Below are 8,630 nucleotides of genomic sequence, written 5' to 3' on the forward strand. Positions count from 1 at the left end.
AAACAAGATAGACTTAATATATATATACACAGAACATTCCATCAAAAAGCAACAGAATTCACAGTCTTCTCAGTGCACATTGAACATTCTCCAAGGTAGATCACATTCTAGGCCACAAACCAAGTCTCAATAAACTCAAGAAGATTAAAATCATCAAACATCTTTTCTTGCCACAATCCTGTGAAACTAGAAATTGAAAGAAGAAAATGAAAACCTACAAATACATGGAGACTAAACAACATGTTACTAAACACTGTTGTGTCATAGAAGAAATCAAGTGTGAAATTTTATAAAGTTACCTAGAGACAAGTGAAAACAAAATACAACATAACAAAATCTATGGGATGCAGCAAAAGCACTTCTAAGAAGGGCGTTTATAACAATAGAGACCCAACTTAAGAAATAAGAGAAATCTCAAGAACAATTTAACTTTAAATAAACTAGAAAAAGAAGAGAAAACAAAGTTCAAAGTCAGTAGAAGGAATGAAAAAATAAAGAGCAATGCTGAGACAGGCAAGATGGTGGAAGAGTCAGGGACCTTGTTTAATTTGTTCCCTCAAATTTAGCTGGATATCTATCAAACCATTTTGAACACCCATGAATTCAGCCTGAGATGCAAGAAAATATATCTGGAACTTTATAAGTAGAAAAGTGACTCCTTTTTGCAAGGAAAGAGGTATGGAGATGTGACTCTGCTAGGAGATGTTGGAAGATAAATGGAAGGGGAAGGGAGCCTTCATAAGCCAGCTACCAGAAAGTGATATAGCCACTGAGCACAAAATTTGAACCCTTAGAAATCTGCTCCAATGATAGACATCCCTGTCTGAAAGGGGGTCAGGAGATGAAAAGGTCAGAATTCCAGGTGAGTCACTGTGGTCTCTGAATCCTAGGAGTCACAGAAATAATGGGTGTTATTGAGCTGGTAGAATGCCCAATCCGTGGATCAGAGAAACTTGTTATGGTCAGCAAACCAGGAGAGGAATCTCAGCTGGGTTGGTTGAGAGATCACTCTCTGCCTGAACATCCTGAAAGGACTGGAATGTGTGGGACATCTGCTATCCCCCAGGAGGAAGGAAACAGGGCACCTACGACTGGGCAACAGCTCTCAATGTGGCAGCCCTGGAAAAGAGAGTAGGGCAACACTCAGCCATCCCCTGGGAGCAGCAAAGTGGGTATGTGCAAGGGCCTGCAACAAAAGGCAGTAATGCCAGACCCTTGGACACCCCCAGGGAGGATTGTAGAGGGAACACACCACAGTAGTCTGTGGTGTTTGGCAACACCAAAAGTGAAAACTCCTTGTCCCAGAGGGTTTATTGAAGAGGGGAGGGGGAGCTGCAATCTTTCAGCTCTGAAGCTGGAAATCAGGACATGGACATTTTTATTCTTATCCTCTTAAAAGACATGGAAAGCCTCCAGAGAACAAAAGCCCTCACTGAACCCAGCCCCCTGTCAAAGGATAGTGCAACTCCAGCCAGGCAAAGACAACTAAGAAGCAATACAGCAGCCCCACCTCCCCCCACCAAGAAGGCCAACTGGAAGAACAGGTAGATAATTAGTTTATGGATCCCACAAGACTGTAAAACTGCAGTGCCAGGAGAAAATCACATATTTTTAAAAGATTTTATTTATTTATTTGTCAGAGAGAGAGAGCATGTGCACAAGCAGACAGAGTGGCAGGCAGAGTCAGAGAGAGAAGCAGGCTCCCTGCCAAGCAAGGAGCCCAATGTGGGACTCGATCCCAACACCCTGGGATCATGACCTGAGCTGAAGGCAGCAGCTTAACCAACTGAGCCACCCAGGCATCCTGAGAACATAGCATATGGAGCTCTAGATTTTTTTCTCATGATTTGTTTCTTTCAGTGTAAAATTTCCATTTTTTTCTTTTTTCCTATTTCAACTACTCTCTTATTTTACCAACTCTTTTAAAGTTGCTTTTAACTTTTATTTTTTATATCTGCATTTTATAGATATATGCATTTTTGTCCTTTTCCCACTCTATTCAATTTTGTTATTTTGTGTGTACATATATTTATATATATATATATATTTCATTATTGTGTATATATTTCATTATCATATATATAGTGTATATATATTTCATTATTGTGTATATATATACACAATAACAAAATCGAATAGAGTGGAAAAAAGACAAAAATGTACATATATATGTGTATATATATACACACACAATAATAAAATTGAATATAATTGAATTGAATTGAAATTGAATATATAAGTTTTGCTCGTCTTTGCAATCTTGGGGTCTAGTTACACTAAGGAATTAATTACACTAAGGAACAAGTGAATCACCCTGTTTGTCTATGCTATGCAATTATCGTCTCTCTTCTCTGGCTTTTTTTCTCTCTTTTTCTTTTCTGTTCTGTTTTTCTTTATTCTTGTTTGTTTTTCTGTTTGCTTTTCTGTTTCTGTTCCAACTACTTCAGATTTGTCTAGTGTGTATTTTGCTTGGGCCATGGTTGATTTTTGGATTCTGCTCACTTGCTCACCCATTCTCTCAGCGAAATGATTAGAAGAAGGAATTCACAACAAAAGAAAGAACCAGAGGTAATGTGTTCCACCATAGATCTAATTGGTATGGATATAAGTAAGATGTCAAGATGGAATTCAGGATAACAATTATAAACTTGATAGCTGGGCTTGAAAAAAACATAAAAGACACTAGAGCGCCTCTTAGTGCAGAAATGAGATCTAATCAGGCCAAACATAAAAATGTTATAAAAAAGATGAAGTCTAAATTGGATGCTCTAACAACTATGGTGAATGAGGCAGAAGAAATAGTAAGTGATCTAGAAGACAGGCTGATGGAAAGGAAGACAGTTGAGGAAATTAAAAAAAAAAGAAAAACAACTTAGAGCCCATGAAGAAAGGCTTCAAGAAATTAGTAATGCCCTGAAAGGAACCAATGTCAGAACTATTAGAGGAAAAGAAAGACAGAGGGCCAGAAGATATATTTGAGCAAATATATCATCATGAGAATTCACTAATGTATGAAAAGAAACAAGCATTAATGTCCAAGAGGCAGAGAGGACCCCTCCCAAAATCAATAAAAATAGATCAACACCTCAACATATAACAGTGAAGCTTGTAAATTTTAGAGAAAAAGAGAGAATCCTGAGAGAAGCATGACATGAAATTCCTTAACTACAGATGGAGGAATATCAGATCAACATCAGACCTGTCCAAAGAAACATGGTAGGCAAGGAAGGGTTGGCATGATATATTCAGACTACTAAATGAGAAGAACATGCAGCCAAGAATTCTTTATCCAGCAAGTCTGTCATCAGGATGGAAGGAGAGATAAAGAACTTCCAGGACAGAAAGAAACTAAAACAATATGTGATCAACAAGCCAGCCCTGCAAGAAATGTCAAAGGAGATCCTATAAGCAAAGAGAAAGCCCAAGACTAACATACACTAGAAAGAAAAAGAGACAATCTACAGAACAGGGACTTTATAGACAATACAATGACACTATATTCATATTTTTCAACAGGTACTCTGAATATAAATGGACTAAATGATCAAAACAAAAGACACAGGGCATCAGATTGGATAAAAAAGCAAGGCTTATCCATATGCTGTCTATAAGAGACTCATTTTAGACCTGAACAAAACCCTAAGCTGAACATGAGGGGATGGAGAACAATTTACCACACTAATGGACCTCAAAAGAAAGCTGGGGTAGGTATCCCCATATAAGACAAATCAGATTTTAAACCAAAGACTCTACTAACAGATGAAGAGGGACACTATATCATACTTAAAGAATCCAACAAGAAGATTCAAAAATTGTTATTATTTATGCTCCCAACATGGGAGCAGCCAATAATATAAACCAATTAATAGCAAAAGTAAAGAAACACATTGATAATAGTGCACTAATAGTAGGGGATGTCAACACCTCACTCACAGCAATGGACAGATCATCTAAGCAAAAGATCAACAAAGACACAAGGGCTTTGCATGACACATTGAACCAGATGAACTTCACAGATACATACAGAATATTCCATCCTAAAACAACAGAATACCCATTCTTCTTGAGTTCACATGGAACTTTCTCCAGAATAGATCACATATGGGGTCACAAATCAGGCCTCAACTGATCCAAAAGATTGAGATTATTCCCTACATATTTTTAGACTACAATGCTTTGAAATTTGAACTCAATCACCAAAACAAACAAACAAACAAACAAAAAATTTGGAAGGAACTAAAACACTTGGAGGTTAAAAAGCATCTGCTAAGGAATTAACGGGCCAACCAAGAAATCAAAAAAAAAAAAAAAAAAGAATTTCAAACATTCATGGAAACTAATGAGAATTGAAACATATTGGTTCAAATTCTCTGGCATACAGCAATGGAGGTCCTAAGAGGGAAGTACATCACTATACAAGCCTCTCTCAAAAAATTAGAAAAGTCCCAGAGGCACAAGCTAATCTTACATCTAAAGGACCTGGAGGAAAAAAAAATAGCAAATAAAGCCTAAGCCAAGTAAGGGAAGAGAAATAATAAAGATCAGAGCTGAAATCAACAAAATGCAAACCAGAAAAACAGTAGAACAGATAAATGAAACTGGAAGCTGGCTCTTTGAAAGAATTAATAAGATCAATAAACTGTGGCCAGATTTATCCAAGAGAAAAGAGACATGCCCCAATTTAATAAAATCATGAGTGAAAGGGGTGAGATTACAACCAACATCAAGAAAATGCAGACAATTATAAGAAAATATTATGAAGAAAATATGCCAACATATTAGGCAATCTGGAAGAAATGAATGCATTCCTGCAAATTGATAAACTACTGAAACTGAAACAAGAAGAAATATAAAATCTGAACTAGCAAAGAAATTGAAGAAGTAATAGAAAACCTCCCAAAACATCAGAATCAAGGACTAGGTGGCTTCCCGGGGGAACACTACCAAACATTTAAAGAAGAAATAATACTTATTCTATTAAAGCTGTTTCAAAAAATAGAAATGGAAGGGAAACTTCAAACTCGTTCTACAAAGTCAGCATTATCTTGATTCCAAAACCAAAGAAACCATGAAAAAGGAAAATTATAGACCAATATCTGTGATGAACATGGATGCCAGAATACTCGACAAGATCCTAGCGAATAAGATCTAACAGTACAACTGAAAGAGCACAAATACAAAGAGAAGTTACAACTAAAAGAGCACAAATACAAAGATTATAAGAGATGAATATGAAAATTATATATCAACAAATTGGACAATCCAGAATAAATTGATAGATTTCTAAACATTCACAATCTTCCAAGACTTAATTATGAAGAAATACAAAATATGAATTGACATTAGTAAGAATTATCATAATCAAAACCTCTCAACAAGAGACCAGGTCCACATGGCCACACTGGTGAATTCTACCAAACATTCAAAAAAGATTTAATGCCCGTCCTTGTCAAATTCTTCCAAAAATCTGAAGAGGAAGTAAAGCTTCCAAATTCATATTATGAAGCCAGCATTACCCCAATATTAAAACCAGATAAAGACACCACAAAAAAAGAAAATTACAGGTCAATATCCCTGATAAATATAGATGTAAAATTTCTCAACAAAATACAAGAAAACCTAATTGAATTAACACATTAAAATGGTCATACACCATGATCAAGTGGATTTAATCCAGAAATGCAAAGATGGTTTAACACCTATAAATCATATTTCACCTTATTAACATAAAGAAGGATACAAACCATGTGATCCTTTTAACAGATGCAGAAATAACATTTGACAAAAGTATTCATCTATTCATAATAAAAATTCTCAAATATGTGTACAGATGAAAGATAACATAATAAAAGCTATATATTACAAAACCACAGCTAACTTCATTCTCAAAGGTAAAAAGCTGAATGCTTTCCCCCAGAGATTAGGAATGAGAAAGGAATGCCCACTATCTTTATTTTTATCAACATAGTATTAAAAGTCCTAGCTACATTAATTAGGCAAGAAAAAGAAATTTTAAAATGCAAAGGAAGAAGTAAAACTTTCACTATCTGCAGATGATGTGATACAGTATATAGAAAATCTTAAGGCTTTACCAAAGAAATCATTATAACTAATTAATTCAGTAAAATTTCAATAACCAAATTAATATACAAAAATATATTGTGTTTATGGAGCACCAGGGTGGCTCTGTTGGTTAAGCATCTGCCTTCATCTCATGTCATGATCTCAGGATCCTGGGATCAAGCCCCATTTAAGGCTCTTTGCTTACTGGGGAGTCTGTTTTTCTGTCTCCCTCTACCACTCTCCCTGCTCGTGCTCTCTCTATCTCAAATAAATAAATTAAATATTTTTTAAAATGTGTTGTATTTCTATACAATAAAAATGAATTCTTAGAGAAATCAAGAAAATGATCCCATTTATGAACACAATCAAAAGAATAAAACAGCTATGAATAAATTTAACCAAGGAGGTGAAAGACTTATACTCTAAAATATATAAGACATTGAAAGAAATTGATTAAGATAAATGAAATGATACCCTGTGCTTTTGGATTTGAAGAAGTAATTGCATTAAAATGTCCATACTACCCAAATCAATCTACAGATTCAACACAATCCTGATTAAAATTCCAGTGATATTTTTCACAAAACTACAACAAATAATCGTAAAATTTGTATCAAGCCACAAAAATTCCTGAAGAGCCAAAACAGTCTTGCAAAAGAGCAAACCCAGAAGTTCCATGTCTCCTTATTTCAAATATACAATAAAACTATAATAACCAAAACAGTATGGTACTGGCAGAAAATAGGCACATTGACCAATAGAACAGAATAGAAAGAATAGACACACATATGTTCAATTCATTTATGACAAAAGAACAAGAGTACACAATCGGGAAAGAACAAAATTCAATAAATGGTGCTGGAAAAACTGGAAAGATGCATCCAAAATGAGGAAACTGGACCACTGTCTTACACTACATACAAAATCAACTCAAAATGGACTTAAGACTTGAATATAAGAGCTGAAACCATGAATTCTTATAAAAGCACATGGGTGGTGAGTTCCTTGACATTGGTCTTTGTGATGTCTTTTTGGTTCTGCTTCCAAAGGCAAGGAAAACAAAAGCAAAAAATAAAATAAACAAATGGAACAACATCAACTAAAAACTTCTGCATAGCAAAGGGAAACATCCACAAAATGAATAGACAACCAACTGAATAGAAGATTTTTACAAATTATATATTCAAATAAGGGATTGATATCCAAAAATACATTTTAAAAAATTATACAACTGGGTAACAAAAAAGAAGCAATCTGATTAAAAATATGAATAGACATTTTTCCAAAGAAGACATGTAGTTGGCAACAGGCACATAAACATATGTTCAATGTCCCTAATCATCAGTGAAGTGCAAATCTAAATCACAGTGAGATATCACCTTAGAGCTGTGAGAATGGGTAGTACTGAAAAGACAAAAAATAATGTGTTGGTGAAGATGTGAAGAAAAGGGAACCCTTATGTACACTGTTTGGAATGTAAATTGGTACAGCCCATATGAAAACAGTATGGTGATTATTCAAAACATTAAAAAGAGAGCTACTGTATGACCCAGGAATTCCAGTAATGGGGATCTAAACAAATAAAAACATTAGTTTGAAAGGTATGTATTTCTTTCTTTTTTAAAAAATTGATTTAGTTTTTCTTAAAAGATTGATTGATTATTTATTTATTTATTTATTTATTTATGAGAGAAAAAGCCTGCACAAGCAGGGAAAGTGGCAGAGGAATGAGGGAGAGGGGAAGGGGGCTCCCTGCTGAGCAGGAAACCCCATATGGGGCTTGATCCCAGGACTCTGAGATCATGACCTGAGCCAAAGACAGATGCTTAACTGACTGAGACACAAAGGTGCCCCTATTTTTTAAAGTTTTTATTTTAATTCCAGTTATTTAACGTGCAGTGATATATTAATTTCTGGTGTACAATATAGTAATTATGCAATTCCATATATTACCTAACGTTCATTACAAATGCTTTCCTTAATTCCCATCATTCTATGTTTATTGCAGCATTATTTACAATAGCCAGGTTATGGAAACAACCTAAGTGTTCCTCAGTGAATGAATGAAAAGTAGCACATACATATATATACATAATGGATTACCACTTAGTCATTAAAAAAATAAAATATTACTATTTGCAGCAACATGTATAAACCTTGATGGTCTTAAATAAATCCAAGAATGATAAATACTGCATGATTTCACTTATATGTGGAATCTATAAAAATAAAGATTACATAACAATTTTAAAAAGCAAAGAAAAACAAAACAAAAAATCCATACTCATAAATACAGTGAATTGATTTGTCGCTGCCAGAGGGACGTGGGGTTCATCGGTTGTGAAATGGGTAAAGGGTACCAAGAAGCACAGACTTCCATTTATAAAATAAATAAATTAACAATGGAATATAATGTGTACCATGAGAAATAAAGTCAAGAGCACAATAACTTTGTAAGGTGATACATGGTAATGTCTTGTTTTGGTGATTATTTCACAATGCATACAAATGTCAAACCACTATGTTGTTCACCTGAAATTAATATAATATTGTATGTCAACTATACA

The 8,630-nt window shown here is 34.6% G+C and overlaps 1 long non-coding RNA gene across 1 annotated transcript; it reads right to left on the bottom strand.

Moving 5' to 3' along the window:
- Positions 1-24: 24 nt before the first annotated feature.
- On the bottom strand, positions 25-6,791 carry LOC116582943. Its single transcript, XR_004282562.1, has 3 exons — positions 6,780-6,791; positions 391-394; positions 25-166 (listed from the first exon to the last, which is right to left on the bottom strand). It is a non-coding gene; the product is annotated as an uncharacterized LOC116582943 (long non-coding RNA).
- Between the last annotated feature and the right edge of the window lie 1,839 nt (positions 6,792-8,630).

Source organism: Mustela erminea, chromosome X, assembly GCF_009829155.1.
Source record: "Mustela erminea isolate mMusErm1 chromosome X, mMusErm1.Pri, whole genome shotgun sequence".
Classification (NCBI taxonomy): domain Eukaryota; kingdom Metazoa; phylum Chordata; class Mammalia; order Carnivora; family Mustelidae; genus Mustela; species Mustela erminea.